General features: G+C 40.1%; 1 long non-coding RNA gene across 3 annotated transcripts in view; it reads left to right on the top strand.

The window, feature by feature from the left end:
• The window catches only part of LOC133075216 (uncharacterized), a 364,589-nt gene that overhangs the window by 114,935 nt on the left and 227,037 nt on the right, over nt 1-22,617 (top strand). The window contains exon 2 of one of the 3 annotated variants that reach the window (XR_009697330.1): nt 16,140-16,235. This is a non-coding gene — a long non-coding RNA (uncharacterized LOC133075216). Of the gene's footprint in view, nt 1-2,782; nt 2,853-16,139; nt 16,236-22,617 lie in introns of those variants that run through there. The other 2 variants (XR_009697331.1, XR_009697329.1) reach the window with 2 other exon arrangements.

Here is a 22,617-nt window from a genome sequence, read left to right on the forward strand (position 1 = left end):
ATGTCAAGTAGGAATGCTAATGCTGACTTTTCTAGATACTTTGGTGAGGATTATGGATGCACTGAAAACTACTAAATCTATATCTTCAATCCTGATACCTTACTGACGTTCTCATCCTTTCTGTCTAAAAGATCAATGTCAAAAATCCTTCACATGGCACCAAGACGCCTTTGTTACTTGCCCTTTGGCTTGCCTCTTGAGCCTCATATCTTTCTGGTCCTTTCTGGAACTCCATATTCTGATCTTATTGAACCTCTTGAAACAACATGCTCTCTCATCTCCAGACCTCAAAATGTGCCAGCATGCAGTCACTCTTGAATATATATATATATATATATATATTTTTTAAAATATTTTATCTTCTATTCTATTCTATCCTATTCTATTTTTGGCTGCGTTGGGTCTTCATTGCTGTGCACAGGTGGGCTTTCTCTAGTTGCAGCGAGTGGGGGCTACTCTTCTTTGCTGTGTGTGGGCTTCTTATTGTGGTGGCTTCTCTTATTGTGGAGCACAGGCTGTAGGCACACGGGTTTCAGTAGTTGCAGCACGTGGGCTCAGTTGTTGCAGCACATGGGCCCTAGAGCACACGGGCTTCAGTGGTTGCCGTGCGTGGGCTCAGTAGTTGTGGCATGCGGCTCTAGGGCGCGCAGGTTTCAGTAGTTCTGGTGCGCGGGCTCAGTAGTTGTGGCTCGTGGGCTCAGTAGTTGTGACGCACAGGCTTAGTTGCTCCACAGCATGTGGGATCTTCCCGAGCCAGGGATCAAACCTGTGTCCCCTGCATTGGCAGGCAGATTCTTAACCACTGTGCCACCAGGGAAGTCCTTGAATATATTCTGAATTTATTAATCAGCTAATTAATTAATCAGTAGTAGTGTCTGGCCCATAACAGGTGCTCACTGTATAGGAGGTATTATTTTCCATTTTGTCTGTAAGCTGCCAACCATACTGTTACATTCATCTCGGTCCAACCAAAGGCCAGAATCCTTTTGTGATGAAACACTTATTCTCAAAGGTAGAGGTCATCCTGGGTAGGCAGTGGGTTGTTGGGATTGGCATGATCTATGGTTAGTGGTCATAACTGGCCATGGGCATAGAATTAAGGGAGAATTAAGACACCTGGAGGGTGCCTCAATGTTGTTGTAATCTCTTCTCTGTCTCTAGAAACAGGGCATATGTCACCAAGGAGTGGGGAGAGCTACTGTAGTCTTCTTTCCTTAGGGTTAGACAGACACATTTATTAGGCAAATTAACTGTTACCTTGGTAGGCAGAGTCTCTAGCTCTGGAGTTGAAGGAAGGGAATGTGGCTTTTTGTTGGAGAAAAAGGTCAGACACATGTTAGCATGGCCTTATTAGCAGAGGGCAAGGGAAGAATGATCAGAGAAGGATGAGCTGAGGGAAGCCAGGTGGGATGTGAAGGGCTGCATCAGAGAGGCCAGGCCAGGGAGGTGCAGTCTCAGCACTGAGAGGAGGGTGTGAGACACACGCTAGGTTGGGTGCAGGGGTGGGGGTGTGGGGAGCATCATGATGACTGTGCAAGAGCACTGAATCAGGAGGCTTGTGTTCCAGGCCTGGATCTACCTTCAACTTCTAGCTGTGTTCCTTTGGTGAGGTCACATGTTTCTCTGAGCTTTGTCCAGGGCACATTGGGGAAATGACTGTATTAAATCAGATTCACTTCAGTAAAGTATAACATGATTTTTAAAGCTATAACATACAGCTGTATAGTTAGCACTTACAAATTAAAAGTATTATTATTGAGCTTTCCAGAATTCATTCTTGTGGGACTTTATCTTACAACTTTGCCATTAGGAAGCATAAATATGCTCTGAAATAAATCTATTTTGTCATTTAAAAAGTCATTAAAAAGTTGATTTCAAAGAAATTAGATCATTTTATCATGTCTAATTTCCATTTTTTATAAAGAAATGCACAGTGAGCTTTACATTTTTATTATCTTGTAAAAGACTTTCTAAAAGAATTCTGTATATTAGACATTTTAGTTTTCTGACCTAAGTATAATTATTTTGGGGATCAAGTCTAAAATACTTTTAAAAGGAAACTTTTAGAAAGTCTTTTTAAAAGATAATACCAGAAAATTAAAGCTCATTGCTTATTATTTCCTACAAGATTGGATTTCTTAATGAAGAGAGGAAGGTGAGTGTGATGAAATGAGCAAATTTTTTCTTAGAAAGAAAAAGTCACAAGAACCTCCTCCTGTAAGACAGGGGCCTCCATCTCACAACTAAATCTATTTTTAAAATTTCTAATTGGCAAAGTACTGAGCTAAATCCCCACAAGATCTGATTACAGAAAGTTCTTGGACAAATGCTTATCTCTAATTAATAGTATTTTCATCCACGCTAACTATGTGGTTGTATGACATAGCTTTGCAAATTGTATCATATCCTGGTAAAACCGAACTGATTTAATACAATGATTTCCCCAGTGAATTTGGGGATAATCCCAAAGATAGGATCCAGAATTTACTGATGTTATTTGGGAAAATGGTTTTTACGGTCAATCCAGGGATATGTCATCAGATTTCTTGTACAGATTTTGTTCCTGAGAGATGGAAAACGATCCCTTTCTGTGATTAACCTTTGGCTCTAAAAGTTCTTGCAATTCTGTGTCTGTTCATGGACAAAACAAAGGGGTGAGGTGTCAGAGTCTCTGCAGTCATTCTGATCACCTCTGCTCCTCTAGGACCAAAACAGACGTAGCTAAGTTCACATTTTATGTTGGTTTGTTTTTCCTCCTTAAGTTTCTGTTTTACTGAAACAGGTCATTTTACGTCCTCTGGAACCAAAGGTGAATTCCCACTCATATGACTGCTGGCCAGCTTCACAGGGCCCATGTTCTCAGAACTCTCTGGGTACCCAGTGCCGAGGTCCGTGGCAGTGCCCTGGCTGTCCCAGCAAGCCCAGTGTTTCCATCTGCAGCAACACCTACGGTCATCTGAGCTGGGAGAGCATTTTGCATTACAAACCACGGCTGAAGAGGATCTCACTAAGCAATCCCATCCTGTTCTTCATCTTTCACTGGTTCCCTCAGCTGATTAGAGCCCAAGGAAAAGAATGCTAAGACCCTGGCTTCTTTCCCACTACGGACTTGCAAGCCTGCATTCCCAACCCCAGTCACTGCTTCCCCATACCAGTCTGCTGTAAGTAGTAAGGGAAAAGCACTCCTCTGTTATGACCCTACTTTTACCCCAACCTCCAAGACCCCAAAGTCCTGGATATTAAAATAAGGTGGGATTTAAAGTCATTAAAAAAAAAAAAGTTTACAGCCAAGCCATGCAAAAGTGTTTGTTCCCTCATGCGTGGTAACCTGAAGCCTAATTTTATTTTATTTTCAAGATCTGGTTTGGGGGTTTAATGTGGGAAATTAGGTAATCATGAATGGAAAGCAATTGTGCAACCACATATGTCTGATTTATTCTAAAAGAATGATGAAGAGAAAAATCCCAGCAGCACTTTATAGTTATACTGGTACATTCCTTAATAGCTGTTTGTCAAGAAGTCTTTTCTAGTTTTGAATCTCCCTTTGCAGATAAAAGGTGATGTATACACACTTCCTAGAATCTGATATGTAAACTACATTAACAACATGTTCTATTCAGAGATGGTTTTAATTTTTTTTATTTTTTTATTAATTTATTTTATTTTATTTATTTTTGGCTGCGTTGGGTCTTCATTGCTGCACGCGGGCTTTCTCTAGTTGCGGCGAGCAGGGGCTACTCTTCATTGCGGTGCACGGGCTTCTCATTGCGGTGGCTTCTCTCGTTGCGGAGCACGGGCTCTAGGCACACAGGCTTCAGTAGTTGTGGCATATGGGCTCAGTTGTTGTGGCTCATGAGCTCAAGAACGCAGGCTCAGTAGTTGTGGCGCACGGGCTTAGTTGCTCTGCGGCATGTGGGATCTTCCCGGACCAGGGCTCGAACCTGTGTCCCCTGCATTGGCAGGCGGATTCTTAACCACTGCGCCACCAGGGAAGTCCAGAGATGGTTTTCAGAACAGCCTTTGCGTGCTTCTAATGACAGGTTTATTTCATTGTTAGATTTTTCCTATTATTAGAGACCCCTTTTAAAATATGAAATAATACCTGTGTCCCGGTAAAGTCTTCCTCTTTGTTGAGTGAATTAGCAAAAGAATCCTTCCAAAGAAGACTAAAACCGTCGTCCACCAAATTCCATGGTGTGGCTCAGGGTCGGATTGCCTTTGGCTCCATCGGGGCATTTATAATCCCTGGAGGGATCTCTTGAAATTTAGTAAATGCCTCCTTGAGCTGACATGTTCCTTTGGCAGTGGGTGGGTGGGGTGGCAGTATTCCCATACAGTTTGTTCAGCTTGGACAGTGCCAGGAATCCAAAGGGCTTTACTTTACAAGGCAGACAAATAGCTCAGCTTTGCAGACCCCAGAGGATCAGGAGGAGAAAGTCACCTAAGGCCCAGAGGAAAAGCAGGACAGTTAAGGAGACCAGAATCCTTTTATCTCATTCCAGAACCATAAATCTCTTCTCCATCTTGGATTGCCTTTCTCTGTACCAACATGTGGTAGAGATTTTGACCAAAGTACTCATTAAACCTGAAGGAACCCCAAGGGGAAAGCACAGTCGTGAGTCTCCCTCTGGTGGACGATTATAGTCATCCACATACAACTCTGCCAAATTAAGGGATGGGTTTCAGAAACAAATACACAAAGACTACATGGTGCACATAGTAAAACTATTTTAAGACACCATCACTGTTCATTACTATTCTTTTTTTTTTTATTTAGCTGTTTTACAATGTTGTGTTAGTTTCTACTGTATGTGCATCACTATTTCCTTTTTTATAAATTTATTTTATTTATTTATTTTTTGCTGCACTGGGTCTTCATTGCTGTGCGCGGGCTTTCTCTAGTCGCAGCGAGCGGGGGCTACTCTTGGTTGTGGTGCACGTGCTTCTCACTGCAGTGGCTTCTCTTGTTGCGGAGCACGAGCTCTAGGTGCCTGGGCTTTAGTAGATGTGGCATGCGGGCTCAGTAGTTGTGGCACATGGGCTTAGTTGCTCTGCGGCATGTGGGATCTTCCCAGACCAGGGCTCGAACCCATGTCCCCTGCATTGACAGGCAGATTCTTAACCACTGCGCAACCAGGGAAGTCCACATTACTATTTTCTACACAATAATTAAAATTCTTTTTTTATTTTTAATTATTTTTGGCTGTGTTGGGTCTTTGTTGCTGCGCGCGGGCTTTCTCTAGTTGCAGCGAGTGGGGGCTACTCTTTGTTGTGGTGCTCAAGCTTCTCATTGCAGTGGCTTCTCTTGTTGCGGAACACGGGCTCTAGGCGCAAGGGCTTCAGAAGTTGTGGCTCACGGGCTCTAGAGCGCAGGCTCAGTAGTTGTGACGCACAGGCTTAGTTGCTTCGCGACATGTGGGATCTTCCCGGACCAGGGCTTGAACCCGTGTCCCCTGCACTGGCAGGCGGATTCTTAACCACTGTGCCACCAGGGAAGCCCTAATTAAAATTCTTTAATTACATACTCACCTCTATAATCTTCTGTTTTATTTCAAAGAATTTACCCTCACTTTGAAAGTCTAAATTAACAGCTCCTTGTAACTAAACACCTAAAGAGAGTCCCCCCACCCCATCCCCACCAGTAGATGAAAGAAATAAACAGTTTATCCATCTCTGTTTCCGTTCAAACAGAGAAGACCCAAGCATGGGAGATTTAAATTCTGTCATTTGTAATTAACCACTGGGCAGGATTCCACTGGAAACTTCCCCCCTCACCTTTACCCTTAATTCAGAGGAGGTTTAACTTGGATGTTAGTGTTTTATGCTGGCAGGTCTCCACAGGACAACTTCCAGGGGGCACTCACTCCAGTGACTTCCCCTGGGGCCCTATTCCCTAGGCAGCTGCACGGTCTTGGGCTCAGACACCCAGTCAGTGGCCCTCTGAATCACTCCCTTTGAAAGTGGACACTGAGGAACTGCCTCTCCCTTCTTCAGATCTGACTGTTGCTCATGTTCTTCTGGCATTAGGTTAATCTAGTTTTCCTCAAGCTCAGACCCCACTGGACACTGATATTTGAGCAACAACCCTTACTTCCCTCCCCATGAACCTTCTTCTCACTGCTGGATTCACAGGCTGGTGCTAATTTGTCTCCACATACTTTGCTCTTTTGACATTTGCAAGGTTAACTACAGTTCCAGTACTTTTTTGAAAAAAGTTATTTCCCTTAAACAGACCATCACTCTAGTCTACTTAGACTAGTACTGATCTCACCTGTAGTTTTAAATAAATGTTGTTTCCTGGTACTTAGTTCCCTGAGTAGAATCTGCTGCCATTAAAATTTTTAATTTAATTTAATTTTTAAACTAACATGGGGAAAATTGACTTTTGCAGGAGAGTATACAGCTCTAAGAGTTTTAACGTGTATGAAATTTTGTAACAACAATCATAGTCAAGATACAGAACTGATCTATCACCCCAAATACTCCCTTATGCTGACACTTTGTTGTCATATCCTCCCCCACCCCTGGCTCCTGGCAACCACAGATCTGTTCTTAGTCCCTGTGGTTTTGCCTTTTCTACAATCTCATATAAATGGAAGCATACGGTATGTAACCTTTTGAGACTGACTTCTTTTACTGAGCATAATGTCTTTGATATTCATTCATGTTGTGGTATGTATCTGTTATAGACTAAATGTTTGTGTCCTCTCAAAATTCATATGTTAAAGGCCTAACCCTTAATGTGATAGTATTTTGAGTTGGGGCCTATAGGAGATAATTAGGTTTAGATGAGGTCATGAGGGTGGAGCACCCATGATGGGATTAGTGCCCTTACAAGAAGAGGAAGAGACATCAGAGCCCCTCTCTCTGCCTCAGGAGGTGGTCCTTCACCAAGAACTGAATCTGTTAACACCTTGACCTTCGATTTTCCAGCTTCCAGAACTGTGAGATATAAATGTCTGTTATTTAAGCAACCCAGTCTGTGGTATTTCATTATAGCAGCCTGAGCTGACTAAGACAGTATCAATAATTGGTCCCTTTCTGTTGCTGACTAGTATTGCATTGGATGGGACTAGTATTCCATTGGATAGAGGCACCACAGTTTGTTTACCCATGTACCCATTGAAGTACATTTCAGTTGTTTGCAGATTTGGCTATTATGAATAGAGCTGCTATAAACATTTGTGTACAGGTATCGGGGTGAATATAATTTCTATTTGTCGAGGGTAAATAACTATGAGTGGCATTGATGAGTCATATGATATGTATATGTTTAATTTGATAAGGACCTGCCAAACTGTTTTCTAGAGTGGCTGTTATAATTTTGAACTCCCACCAGTAACATAGGAGAGTGCCAGTTGTTCCATCCAGTACTTGGTATTGACATGATTTTTTTTTTTTATTATAGTAATCCTAGTAGGTGTGTAGTGATACCTTATCATGGTTTTAATTTGCATATCCCTAATGGCTAATGATGTTGAGCATCTTTTCATGTGTTTATTTGTCATTCTATATCCTCTTGGCTGAAGTATCTGTTGAACTCTTTTGCCCATTTTTTTAAAATTGTTTTTTTTCAAAATTGTGGAGGTAAATTCATGTACATGTATATATATAATTTGCCATTTTAACCATTATTAAGTGCATGACTTGTTACATTCACAATATTGTACAACCATCACCACTACCTATTTCCAAAAATTTTTCATCACCCCAAACAGAAACTCTGTACCCTTTAAACTGTAACTCCCATTCCCTCCCACTTCCAACCTCTGGTAACCTTTATTCTACTTTCTATCTCTATGAATTTGCCTATTTTAGGTACCTCATATAAGCAGAATCATGTAATATTTGTGACTGGCTTATTTCACGAAGCATAATGTTTTCAAGGTTCATCCGTGTTGTAGCATGTATCAGAATTTAATTTCTTTTTAAGGCTGAATAATATTCCATTGTATGTATATACCACATTTTTGTTTATTCATTCATTTGATGGTCACTTGGGCTGTTTTCACCTTTTGGCTATTTTGAATAATGCTGCAATGAATATGGATGTACAAGTATTTGTTTGGGTTATTGCTTTTAGTTCTTTTGGCTATATACTTAGGAGTGAAATTGCTGGGTCATATGGTAATTCTATGTTTAGCTTTTTGAGGAGCTTTAGAGGAAAAGTTTTTAATTTTGATGAAGTTCAATTTTTTAATTTTTATAAATGAATTGTGTGTTCAGTGTCATGATTAAGAACTCTTTGCCTAACCCAAGGTAATCAAGATTTTCTCCTATGTTTTATTCTAAATGTTTTATAGTTTTCTGTTTTACATTGATTTCTATGATCTAATTTTGATTTAATTTGTGTATGAAGTGTAGGGTTTAGGGAGGGGTTAATTTTTTTGCATATGGATGTCCAAGTGTTGCACAACTATTTGTTGAAAAAACTATTCTTTCTCTGTTGGTGTTCTTTGTACCTTTTTCAAAAATCAATTGATTATATTTGCATGTGTCTTTATTTCGTTCCATTGATTTATGGCTGCATTCCTTCTTCATTAACATCTTGTCTTGATTACCATGTTTATTAGTAATTTTAAAATCAGTAGTGTGTGTTCTTCAACTTTGTTCTTGTTTTTTTCAAAATTATTTTGGCTCTTATAGTTCCTTTGCCTCTTCATCTAAATTATGGAACCAGCTTGTATTTATCTACAAAAAATTCTGCTGGGATTTTGATTGTAATTGTATTAAATCTGTAGATCAGTTTGGGGAGAAGTTTAAGTACATTGAGTCTTCTAATTGGTGAACACCGTATGTGCCTCCATTTATTTAGGTCTTATTTCATTACCATTTTGTAGTTTTCAGCACACAGAACCTGCACATTCTTGTTAGGTTTACAACTTGGCATTTAATTCTTCTGGGGACATTCTAAGTGATATTGTTTTAAAATTTTTGGTTTTTAATTGTTTATTTCTAGTATTTAGAAATATGATTTTTGTGTGTGTGTTGATTTTGTGTCCTTCAAACTAGAGAGTGGAACACCATGGAAAGTAGCTGAGTTAAGACATCTTGCCAATACCCTAGCCAAGAGGACTACCTGTGAGCAAGGGGCACCGGTTGTGGGATGGACGGATGGGTGAGGGTGGAAGAGCAGGAGTGTCTGGGAACTGTGTGGTGGAGAGGACTTGCAGGGCCCTCTGAGGAACTCACACATGTGCACATAAGAGAGCTTGCATCAAGAGAAGTCCATGCTCACCAGAGACACACTGAGAAAACCATTACTGTGTCCAGTTAGATAAAGAGATGCCTGCCCTTTTCCTTCATTCTCCTCCCAGTCCTAACACATTGAAGGTGCTGGAGCCTTTAAGTCAGATATAAGATTACATTTTTGCATTGGCCTCTTTTAGGCTTTGAAAACCAAAAGTAAATAGAAAGTTATTGCCAGTTAAGTGAGATTCAGTATAGCATTGGAGAAAAGGTAAAACAATTTCCTACTATGGAAAAATTGGCAACACTGATTTACAGCCACTCGTGCTTCAGCCTCAGGTTTGATGTCACTTCTCAGGGACTTTCTTCCTCCAGACTGGATTAGGTACCCTCTGATAAGCTCCTGTGGTCCTGCATTACCCCTATTTTATCACATATCACAAAGTATATAACTCCTGATTTATTCTGTATGTCATTAGGCTACAAGTACGTTGAGGGTAAGGAATGTGTTTCATGTACTAGTGTGTACATAGTGCCAGCATGCTCCCTGCCACCTACTGAACATTTTTAGTATTTGCAAAAAGTTAAACATGTGGAGAAGCTGCATCCTTGCTGTAAACTGTCCCATGATCTCTAAAATTCTACAAAAATTTCCAAAAACAAAAAAAAACCTTTCTAATTAAAAGAAATACAGGGAAATCATTTTTCAGTGTATGATTTTCTTTTTTTTTTGGTCAGAGCTGACCAAAGATGAAATGGACTGTCTAGGGCGGTAATGAGTTCCCTGTCATTGAGGGGTGTTCATGTCTAAACTGGACGGCTGCTTGATTGGGGATTTGTGATTCAGACTAATGGTAGGACTTTGCCATCTTTAAAGTTCTTTCCAACCCTGAGCTTCTAATTAGTGTTTATTATGCTTTGAAATAGATTATTATCTATTGAACCGAGTGCAACATTCAATTCTTGAGTTGATGCTGAGCCTCCCTAAGGCTCATCTTAAATATTACCAACACCAGAGTAAAGTAATTGGCCCATTTATGATAATTCAGATAATGTATTTTATCAGTTTCAGTATAATTATTTCTCATGAGTAATCCTTTATCATTGCAATGGAGAGGTGAGTCTGAATTAATCTAATAGGGAAAATGAAGAATCAAAGCTTTGGAGATCAAAGTAAGGGAAACCAACTAGGGAAATTGTAATGTGATAGGAATCACCTGAGAGCTTGTGAAAATGCAGATTCTGCTTCAGTGGGTCTGGGATGGGGCCTAAGGTTCTGCATTTCTAACAAGTTCCAGGTGATGCCAATGCTGCTAGTCTATGGACCTTTTTTTTGGGTAGAAAAGACCTAAAATTGTGTTTCCCAAACTTTGCTATTCATATGAACCTCATGGGGGTGAATATAGATTCCAGATCCTCGTCCCAGAATTACTAAATCAGAATCTCCAGGGGAGGAGCCCAGGAATGTGTATGTTTTGTTAAGTGCCCTGAGTGGTTCTTATTATATCAGTCAATCTGGGAGTCAGTGTCCTAAGAACTACTAGGTCCGCCTTTATTATCTCATCCTCTCCCGGGGAGGGGGGAGCCTGAGGTGCTGGTCTTGAAGGGCAGATGGGAAGCTGAGGGGAAAAGAGAGGGAAGCATCAGAGCAGTGTCTCCACTTTGGTTGCATTTTAGGACCACCAAAGGAGAGCTTTTACAAATCCTCAGAATCCTTGGGGGTGGGACCCAGGCCTCAGTATTTTTTGAAGCTCTTTAGGTGACTCCAGTGTACAGCCAGGGTTGAGACCCACTAAAGTAGAGGGAGGTGGCTGAACCAGGCTGGAACTGTTCAGGAAAGGATGGTTGAATAGAGGAAGTAGATGACTTATTCAGATTATAGGTAAGTTGTTTATGCATCTGCTGGCCTCTTTTTAACACTGGCTTTCTATAGATGTGGTTTGAAAATAATTTGTGCTTTAAGGTAAATCTTCCTTTCTTTTCTTTTTCTTTTGTGATTAAGGAAATTGTTATTCTCCCCTCCCTCCACCCCCCAGTACATCGTTATTAACATACACTGATGGGAGAATTTGCTATTAACTAATGGAATTAAATAAGGAAAGGATTTTGGAAAAGCTTCAAGAGAGAGTGTTCTCCTTGGCCAGCTCCTCAGTGTTCCCTAACCAGTTTGCTTTCTGGAGCCATCAAACTAGGCACTAGGACAGGTGGCTAGACTTGGAGCTTCTAGAAAAGTGCAGACACTGGCACAGGAAAGTGTCTAATGACTTTCATTTCACTTTGCCAAACCAACTTACCACAAAGCAGAGAGGATCTGTTTTCTGTATCATCACATCAGATTGGTATGCTAAGCTTCATCCAAATTTGAGGAGCACACCCTGGTGAGATTTACACTTTTTTGCTTTAGTACTTTACTGCTTCCTTCTCCTGCAAGCCTAGTAAACCAAATAACAATGGAGTGGGGGAGAGAAGGAATTGTTCTCATCTTTAAAATAAGAAACAACATGATTTGGCATAAAGCAGTGCTAACTTGCTACTGTAAACATCAGCAATCCTGTCACAGCTGCACACTGATGACGCCCCCCACCCAGGGAAATGTGCGTGGTTGAGACATACACACTGGCCCAGGCAGCAACAATGGAGAATAGGACCTGAGGTCTTTTCCCAGGTTTTATCTTTAGCAGGCATCAATGTCTAATGTAGTAAGTCAGCTACTAAGTTCTCCCAGAAAGAGTCTGGCTTCCTCTGTTTGTATGGAATTTCCTCCAAGTGTGTGGCTGGAGAGACCCAAGTTCCCAAAGAACAACAGTGTGGGACGGGATTAATGTCACCTGTCTTTCCTTGTCTGCTCTGCTCCTGGGGAATAATGTACTCCAAGCAATACAAAACAATGCCAAACAACTTGAGAGCAATAGTTTTTAATTCCCAAAGATTTTTCATAAAAAGTATACTTTACTGATACATGTCTCTACTGATGTCCTCAAAGCTAAGTTGAATACTCTACCATGAAAAAGTTGTGTTGGAAATTGGAATAAACATGATTTTAAGATGCATAAATGTTATTATTGTTTGATTTGGCTCTTGGGGACTGACAAAAATTAGAAAACAGCTTGGGTTCTTGAACTTTTACTTAAAAATAATATTTCAGTATTATGAAATCTTAATAGATATTGGAAGGAATAGGTTACTGAAGCGTAAGATTCACAGAAGATAGAGCCAGGAGATACTTTAAAGATCATCTTGTCCAGTGGTTCTAAACCTTAGGGTGCATCAGGATCCCCAGGAGGGCTTATTAAAGCATAGATTGCTAGGCCCACCTCCAGAATGGAATTTCTGATTCAGTAGGTCTTGGATGGGGCCTGAGAATTTGCATTTTTAACAAAATTGTCAGGTGATGTTGATGCTGGTTGTCTGGGGACCACACTTTGAAAACCTCTGGTCTAATCCAGTCTCATTTTATAGTTGAGCCAACTGAATCCTGAAGAATTCCTTAGTCTGGCCCTCTTGCTAGGCCATGTCCGAATCTAGGGGAAGCTTCTCCACTTGAGTATAAGATATTACCCTCTTTCAAGGACATTGCTTTAATAATTGTTCCTTCTCCTGGCATCAACATCTCCTAGTATCAACTCTCCAGTTAATTGCGTTAGTCAGCATACAAATGTTCTGTGACAGTGTCCGTCTTAAAAAGACAGTTCTCTGGACTCATATCCTATTCCAGCTACCTACAGAGAGTCTCCTCAGAGGGGTTGTCTGTGGTCGTTGCTCCATTTCCTCTCCTCCCATTCTCTCTTGAACTCACTCTAATCAGGCTTTCATCCCATCACTTTACTGAGAACAGCTCTTGTCAAGGCACCAGTGACCTTCATATTGCCAACCAAATACCATGGTCTATTCCTAGGTATTGTCTTGCTTGTCTCACCAGCAGTACAGTTGATTACTCTTTCCTTGCAACCCTTTGTTGGCTTTGGGACACCTCTCTCTCGATTTTTGTTCTAGTTCACTAGCACTCTCTGTCAACTTTCTTTGTTGATTCTTCCTCCTTTCCCTAAACTCTAATCATTGGAGTTCCCCGGGGCCCAGTCCTTAGACCTTTTCTTTATCTACACTCACTCTCAAGGTGATCTCATCCTGGAATATCATCTATCCAGTGATAATTCACAAATTTATGTCTCCAGGCTGGACTTCTCCTAAACTCCAAATTCACATACAGGCAGTTCTCATTTTGCACACTGTGGGACTATAAAAATGACAATGCAAACTGAAACTGTGCAAAGTATTCTTAATAATCAATGAGAAAAATTATGATTTTTCTGGAACCTTAAAAATGTCAGAAAGTAAAAACTCTTACTGTCAGTTATAAATGTGTAGGGAAATGAAAAAATGAAAACTGATATTTAAAAACTATTTTAAATTTAGTTTAGTATGCTAATTTAAAATATTAGAAACATTGAGAATTAGTGTTTTATTTCTTTGTAAAATACTTATCAAGAGTAGTTTGAACCATGCTTGCCATCTTCCTGTTGTATAATGTGATACAGAGCCAGCATCTTTTCTATGCCCTGGCAAATTATCACAGTCCTTTCTAAGTTTGGATCAGCTTCCAACATTTTAGCCTCTGTGCTTTCAGTGTTGTGAAATATCTCCAAGAGTTTCTCTAAAGTGAAGGTTTTTGCCAGGATCACCTCCTCCGGGACACCTTCATCTTTTTCATTACAACTGCTTTCCTCCTTTGTGTCCATAGCTTGCCTTCACTAGGCACCTGTGGCTGCATGTGTAGAGTCTCTTGATGGTAGCCAGGTCAGCTATTCCTTCTATAACTCCATTTATGTTTGATTCAAATTTCACTTCCAGAGTTACCACTTTTTTCTGTGCTACATTTTCATCTTTGTTGACTAGTTTCCTCTTTTGAGTACCCATTTTGGTGGAATGTCATGTGGGTTTATCACTGGGAGATAAGGAGACAACACAACAACACACTTTGCAGTCTGTGTGGGAACTGAATAAAAGATGTGCAGTGGCTTGGGCTTCCCTGGTGGTGCAGTGGTTAAGAATCCGCCTGCCAATGCAGGGGACACGGATTCGAGCCCTGGTCCGGGAAGATCCCACATGCCACGGAGCAACTAAGTCTGTGCGCCACAACTACTGAGCCTGCGCTCTAGAGCCCGCGAGCCACAGCTACTGAGCCCGTGTGCCACAACTACTGAAGCCCGCATGCCTAGAGCTTGTGCTCCACAACAAGAGAAGCCACGACAATGAGAAGCCTGCGCACCGCAACAAGGAGTGACCCCATTCTCCACAACCAGAGAAAAGCCTGCGCGCAGCAATGAAGACCCAACTCAGCCAAAAATAAAATAAAATAAATTTATAAAAAAAATTAAAAAGATGTGCAGTGACAATCACAGACAGACTCTGAAAGAAGTGATGTGATTGGTCGCTGATCATGATGTGCATCTGTTAGACATGTGGGCCAAGGAAGCAGGGGAGTTGTACTTTCTGCAGTTACTTATAGTTAATACGCTGTGGGTAACTGGAATTTGAACCACACTGTTGGAGGACTGCTGTTATTTAATGAAGCTGTGGTAACTGAAATTTGTGCAAAGTTTCAGAATTGTGTAGGGAGAGGACTGCCTATGTTCAGCTTCCTATTTGACATCCCCACTTGTTTAACAAATATCTCATATTTAACATGCCCTAAACTGAGCTTTTAATTTTCTCCAACCCCAAGCCCGCAATCCTCCTTGTCTTGTTAAATGACAGCTTCATTCTTCTAGTTGTTCGGGTCAAAAATCTTGGAGTCATTTTGACTCCTTATTTTCTCTTATACTGCGCATCCAATCCATCAGCTAATCTTGTAACTATGTTCAAAATTAGAATCCTACCATTTCTCAGGAACCCCACTGCTACTATCCTCATCTGGGCCATCATCATCTCTAGCCTATCTTCCCAACTGTCCTCCTTGCTTCTCCCCCAGTGCACTACATCTATTCTCCATAGTCAGAATGATTCTTTAAAAACATAAGTTGTTTTGTGCCTCCTCTACTCAGAATTCTTCAATGACTTCCTGTTTCAATCACAGTAAAACCTGGTTTTATAAGGATCTCCAGGGCCCTATGTCATATCCCATCTACCAGAGGCTGCTTCTCTGACCCTTCTCCTTTTACATCCCTCCTTGCTCACTCTACTCTAGCTGCACTGGCCTCCTCGCTCTTCCCTGGACAGGCCAAGCATGCTTTGCCTCAGGGTCTTAGTGCTTGTTTTACCTATGTCTGGTAGGTTTCTTCCCCATATATCCACATGGCTTATCCCCTCATCTCCTTTATGCCTCTGTGCAAATATCACATTTTATAACCTATGCTATATAACATGATAATACCCATCCTTCCGTTCCTCATATGGCAATCCTTTATTCTCTTATACTGTTTTTTTTCCCCCATAGTTTGTGTTATCACTCAACATATTAGATATTTATTTGTGTATTTCCCCTGCAACTAGATTGTAAGTTTCATGAGACCGGAGACAGTCTATTTTATTAAACTTTATTCCCAGAGCTTAGAACAGTGCCTGGATCATAGTAGGTCTTCAACAAATATTTGTTGAATGAATGGATGATGAATATTGCTGGTTTTGGCAGTTTTGAAGAACTACCTCTTCAAGTATGGTGTCTGCCAAGGCAGACATGTTCTGGAGTGATGAGCAGGACAGTGACTTCAGTGCTTTGGTTTGTGCCGATTGGAGATGCAGAACTGTCCTAGAAGTGTAAAAGTTATTGAAAAATTTCTTATGGAAGTAATTGTTTATGTACAGAGCATGCACGTCTTGTCTGGGAACTTCTGGTGGTCTTTTCGCCATCATATGTACCTTATTAAACAAATCTGAAAATTCATTTTTTGTGTGTATAAATAAGTTGAAGCAAAAGCTTTGGTTATTTTTGTTTTCTTTTTTTGGAATGATAGGGGAAAATGGAAGGAGGGAAAAAAAACAATGCGAAAACCCTGGAGTTGATCACCTGCGAGAACCGTGGTACAAAGGACTTAAGAAAAAGGAATCAGGTAGGAACCTAGAAATAAGGTTTTGGACTGGATTGATCTTCCTTTGGAGGTTATATTATACATCACTTATGGAGATATCGTCTTGGACCCCTCTTAACTCCAGCCATAGTTGGGGTCACCAGCTGCATGCAGGTGTTAACTTGAAAACACTGTACCTGAGCCTCACTGTGTATTTCTTACTTTTTGCTCCAGGGCTGCTCTGCCTATACTAAGTGGGATGCCTGCAGAAACCCATTTGGGCATTCTGGAGCATACACAAACCTTCAGATGTGAGAGCAACCCTTCATTAAAGGGTGATCGGAATTGATAGATAAATATATCTCACTTTAATCTCTTGGATGAACAATTCAGAGATGCATTCTTCACGGTTCTTTTAGAGGGTCTTGGGGGATCAAGCCTCAGTTTCCCACAGGGGCGAGGAGCTTGATTGCATTGGCTTCTCCTCTTCCCTCTTGTGCTCTTCTCAGTCTCCAGCTCTGGGTCCTTGGGATCACATCCCAAAATAAAATACCTGTACACCAGACCTTGTCTCAGGCTTTGCTTTTTGGGGGAACCTAAGCTAAGAGGTCAAGAAGAAAGCCTTTTTTGTTCTAATTGCTGAGGGCAGCACAACTTTCTGTAAATATACTTGCCTCTGAAATGTTTCCTCTTCACTCAAAGACCTCCTCTTGGCCTGTATGATAAAGATCCAGATCCTTACTATAGAAATTGGAGCAAGGTCTGTTACACTCTTACTCTATGTACTCGTACAAACTCTTAAGTAGTCTTCTTATTTATTGCAAATATGCCATCCATAGTTTTGCCTCTGTGTGTGTGTGTGTGTTTTCTCCCGAGGATTAACTCGTCTCATATTCTTCTAGAACCTTCCCTAAACACTTAGCTTACAGCAATCCTGCCTCCCATGCACCCTAGCTGCACTTTTTGTTTGGACCACCCTTTCGGTACTTATGCCATGGTGCCTTAAATTATTATTTATCTCTTTATTTATATGTTCTGGTTCAACTTTATTATAATCATCTGTGGGAATAGATTGTATCTTACAATCCAATATATCCAGCAGTACCTCACACAATGCCCTGAACAATAAATGCTACCGATGCTTAGACTGACATTGTGATGACATGATCCGAATCAGCATTTACCAAAGTGTATTCATAGGCATTGTAAGAACAGATGTGTTCTGTGTTAACTTAATTAACATAGGAAACCCTGGAGGACTTCTCTGAGTCTTTAAATTAACCAACCTTCATTGTAAATCTCTAAGAGGAAAATACAATATATGGTTTTCCCAAACTTACTTGGCCATGGATAATTTTTTTCATGAACAGTTACCTTAGGCTATTCTCCTGAAATGCATGCTTAAACTATTTCTAAATACGTGGTTGTCTACACTGCATAGAAATCCAAGGGATCTGGGGCAGGGTGGGGGTGTAGGGGATGGATGCATGTTGTAGAGTGAAATAATATATGGTATGAGAGAGGCTTATAATATACAGGAAGAGACAAAATATTTACATCCTAAAAATCGCTAATGAACGCTTGTCAAGATTTGTCCACTGTGCAAGTTGAATATATACAAGCTGATGGGATACATAGAAGAGGTGTAATCAGATTTGGTTGGGACAATCTGGTCTCCAGGAGGTACGTGTGACTATGGAATTCTCTTGCAAAAATAGGGCTTCTGGAAGCTTGCTTTGGTATGACAAAGTAAGAGTGCATATTAGGCTCACCTACAAGGATGTTGCTTCATATACCAGTCATCTCCTTTTGTTCTCAGGCCCATTCCCCACCCTTGTTTTGCAATCTCAATTTCTCTGGCTCCCTTACTAACCTACTTCAACTAAGTCTGTCTAAGGGAGGCTCTGGAAGGAGGGAATGGAGGGCAGAAGAAGGGAGGGCTGGATCTCTCTCCTTCTCTCTCTTTCTGTGTTTCTGAGAGTGTTTTTCCAGTTTCCAGCAGGGGCTGCATCTTTTCTGAGGTTTCTGGGTTCTGTTAACATCTCCTCTATCCTCTAGGTGTGGTAGTGGTTTCCTGATTTGGTTAATGTCTGGGTTGCTTCACCACCCCTCTTTGTTTTTATCAATGCTTCCATCACCTGTGCAACCAATTCCTTACTTCAAATGGTCTTTGTTGAAAAACCTGGAGTGGTTTCTGTTTTCCTTACTGGGTCCTGAGTGAAATGTCACATATTTGTATGTTGCATCTCTCCGTGACTCTGCTCCAGTCAGGGTGATGCTTCATGTCCTTTTTCATCTCTTTGCAGTGCCAGACACAGAGGAGGTACTCAATATATGTTAAGTGAAAAAAATGTATGACCAGTTCCTTTTACATTAAATTCATTTATATTCCCACAGAATTTTGGAATATTTATGTGTTATTGTTTAAATATACAGGAAAGAAAATTCTTTCTATGAATAAATTGAGCATGGGGGAGAACCACTTAAGGGAAGTCAGAAATTTTCTCATTCCCAGGGCATTATAGAGAATAATTTTTTAAAAATTGAACTATAGTTGATTTACAATATTGTGTTAGTTTCAGGTATACAGCAAAGTGGTTCAGTTATATATATATATATATATAAATCTACATATATATATTTTCAGATTATTTTACATTACAGGCTATTACAAGATATTGAATATAGTTCCCTGTACTATGCAGTAAATCCTGTTGCTTATCTATTTTATGTATAGTGGTTTGTATCTGTTAATCCCATACTCTTAATTTATACCTCCCCCGTCCCTTTCCCCTTTGGTAACCCTAAGTTTGTTTTCTATGTCTGTGAGTCTGTTTCAATTTTGCATATAGATTCATTTGCATTATTTTTTAGATTCCACATATAAGTGATATCCTATAATATTTGTTTTTCAGCTTGTATATATTCAACTTGCACAGTTGACAAATCTTGACACGCGTTCACTGGCGATTTTTAGGATGTAAATATTTTGTCTCTTCCTGTATATTATAAGCCTCTCTCATACCATATATTATTTCATTCTACAACATGCATCCATCCCCTATACCCCCACTCTGCCCCAGATCCCTTGGATTTCTATGCAGTGTAGACAACGCATGTATTTAGAAATAGTTTAAGCATGCATTTCTTACTTCACTTAGTGTGATATTCTCTAGGTCCATCCATGTTGCTACAAATGGCAATATTTCATTCTTTTTTATGGCTGAGTAATATTCCATTGTATATTTATCCCACACCTTCTTAAACCAAGCATCTGTTGATGGGCACTTGGGTTGTTTCAGTGTCTTGGCTATTGTAAATAGTGCTGCTATGAACATTGGGGTATATGTATCTTTTCAAATTAGTGTTTTCATTTTTTCTGGATATATACCCAGGAATGGAATTGCTGGATCATATGGTAATTCTGTTTTTAGTTTTTAGTTTTTTGTTTTTAGTTTTTTTTTTAAGGAACCTCCATACTGTTTTCCATAGTGGCTGCCCCAATTTACATTCCCACCAACAGTGTAGGAGGGTTCCCTTTTCTCCACATCTGCTCCTGCATTTATTATTTGTACACTTTTTGATGATAGCCGTTCTGCCAGGTGTGAGGTGATACCTCATTGTGGTCTTGATTTGCATTTTAGAGAGAATAATTTTATTAGGCCAACTCTCCTTAGGAGGAAAAGCCTTTACTGTAATAGTCCTCTTTGTTTCTCCTCCCTAAGCCTTAGCCTTTGGAGACCATCACCTCCAGACAGGCTGGAGAGAGGAGATACCTCAAGAAAGGAGAGAATATTTTTATCTTTTAATTTCCAAAAGTATGACAGTGCTTTATCTTAGGCAGCTGGGCTGTCATTTCTCCAATTGTAATGCCTTAGAATAGTATAATTTCAGTTTCTGCTTAGCAAGTGTAGTTTGGTGTTTAATTACCTTTTGTTTAATAATGATGGATATTTAGATGCATCAAGAGGTAGAGAAAGCAAGAAGTAGACTAGAAGAACTTTCAAGGGTTCTTGCAGCTCATTTAGGCTATGAATAAATTTCAATTTCCTCCTACTAATTTAGAGAGCCTCCATCATATCCTGGTCTATACTGTACTGTAGATTGTTCTTAATATGACCATCACTTGAAAGTATGAGAGGGTCTGTATTAGTCTGGGTTCTCTGGAGAAACAGAACCAATAGGATATATTTAGAGAGAGAGATCTATCGATATAGATACAGATATAGGTAGATAGATATAGAAGAAGATTTATTATGAGGCATTAGTTCATGCAGTTATGGAGAGGTCAACAATCTGCCGTCTGCAAGCTGGAGGCCCAGAAAAGCCAGTGGTGTAGTCCAGTCCAAACCAAATGGCCTGAGAACCAGGGGAGCCAATGATGTAAGTTAGGTTATGTTTAATGTTTGCTATAGCTGTAGGTGCCAGAGCCTTCAAATTCCTCTTTCGTCCTTGCTTTTGTCTCCACTGTTAAATTGGGCTTCCCTAATTTTGTATGGTGACAGATGAACTAGATTTATGGCTGTGATCATTTTATAATGTATAAAAATATTGAATCACTATGTTGTACAATGAAAAAACTACATGAAGGGCTTGGAAACTCTGCTATTAATCCACCAGTTTTACAGAGAGAGGTAAGAGCTTCATTAAGTGAAGTTCTGTTCTTAAAAGTTAATATATATAAATGAAAAGTTTAGAGTCCCCGTGTTCTACCTGAAGAGAAATGGAGTGATTCTCTGTGTGGTGAGTCACATAAGGGAGGCATTAGGGTAGGTTTAACATGAATAAGATATTGATTTCCCCTTGTTACTTGCTTCAACTCTATTCCTTTTGGATTGCCAAAAGCCTGTGTGACAACATTGTCTGTAGTTTGGAGGGCAATTAGGTGCTATATATTCTGGTCCTTTACTTATCCATTAAAGTTTTGTGCTAACGACAACAACAATAACAAAAAAGTTGAAGTAAGTTTGGCAAGTTCTCTGAATGGTGATGGTGTGACTTTGGCACCATCTTAACTCTTGGCTCAATCACTGCTCAGGAATTATGGTTTAAGTTTGTTAGTGAGTTCAGGGAAGGGGTCCATGCCCTCATCATGTTACCTTGAGCCAGTGCCCCAAATGACACAGATTTTCTCACTATGAAAACAAATATAATGGTCACACTAAACTAAAATCTCAAAGCCTATGAATTGCTAGCTTGAGGGAACAATGCTGGAACTGGATTTTCTGAAAAGAAAAGCCACATTCCACAACTACCTTTAAGCCTGTGGAAATGGAAATGTTAAAAAATAGAGAAAAAGAAAAACTGCCAATCCAGATACAAAGAGTGAATTAGGTGGCTTCTGCATAATTAGTGAGGTTCTGATAAGAATGGACATTCCTCACTAGCATAATCACCGTTATTCGTGATTCAGGAAGTGTTTTACAGTGAATGAATAAATGACATGAATCAACAAACAAGATTCATTGGTTGCTGTTCAGTAGCTTTCACTGACTATTTCTTGTTTCTTTGGCTCTAGCAACTTGACTCTAAGTTCCTTGAGGACTATATCGTGACATTTATTTCTTTATATTCCTTACCACACTTAGTTTAGTATTAGAGTTATCACTTAATGTATTAGGGTTTTCCAGAGAAACAGAACCAATAGTATATATGTATATACAGTTGACCCCTGAACAACATGAGTTTGAACTGTGTGGGTCCACTTATATGTGGATTTTTTTCAATAAATATGTTCTACAGCACTACATGATCCATTGTTGGTTAAATCTGTGGTTTCGGAACTGCAGATACGTAGGGCCGACTATGGGACTTGATCATCCTTGGATTTTTGTATTCAAGGTGGGTCCTGGAACCAATCCCCTGTGGATACTGAGGAATGACTGTATAAGAGGAGATTTTTTATAGGAATTGGCTCACATGACTATGGAGGCCGAGAATTTCCATGATCTGCCATATGTAAACTGGTGAACCAGGAAAGCTGGTTTAATTCAGTCTGAGTCCAAAGGAGCACCGGTGTCTGAGGGCAGGAGAAGATGGATGTCCCGGCTCAAACAGAGAAAAAATTTGCTTTTCCTCCTCCTTTTCTTCTATTCAGGCCCTCAATGGATTGGATGATGCCCACCCGCACTGGCAAGGGCATCTTCTTTACTCAGTCCACCTATTTGAATGCTCATCTCTTCCAGAGACACCCTCAGACACACCCAAAAATAATATTTTACCAGTTATCTGGCATCCTTTAGCCTAGTCAATCGACACATTAACTTAACCATCATAGGCTCCAATTCGTTAACCATATTTCAAAAAAGCAAAGCCACAACAAACAAAATTCCATCTGCTTCCTAATGATGAAAACTGTTAGGTTGGGAAGTCTCCTGGGTATATTATCTCATCAGGTCTCAGGCTCAAGTGGAGTAAACATTTT

The sequence above is a fragment of the Eubalaena glacialis genome, chromosome 15, assembly GCF_028564815.1.
Source record: "Eubalaena glacialis isolate mEubGla1 chromosome 15, mEubGla1.1.hap2.+ XY, whole genome shotgun sequence".
NCBI classification, from domain to species: Eukaryota; Metazoa; Chordata; class Mammalia; order Artiodactyla; family Balaenidae; genus Eubalaena; species Eubalaena glacialis.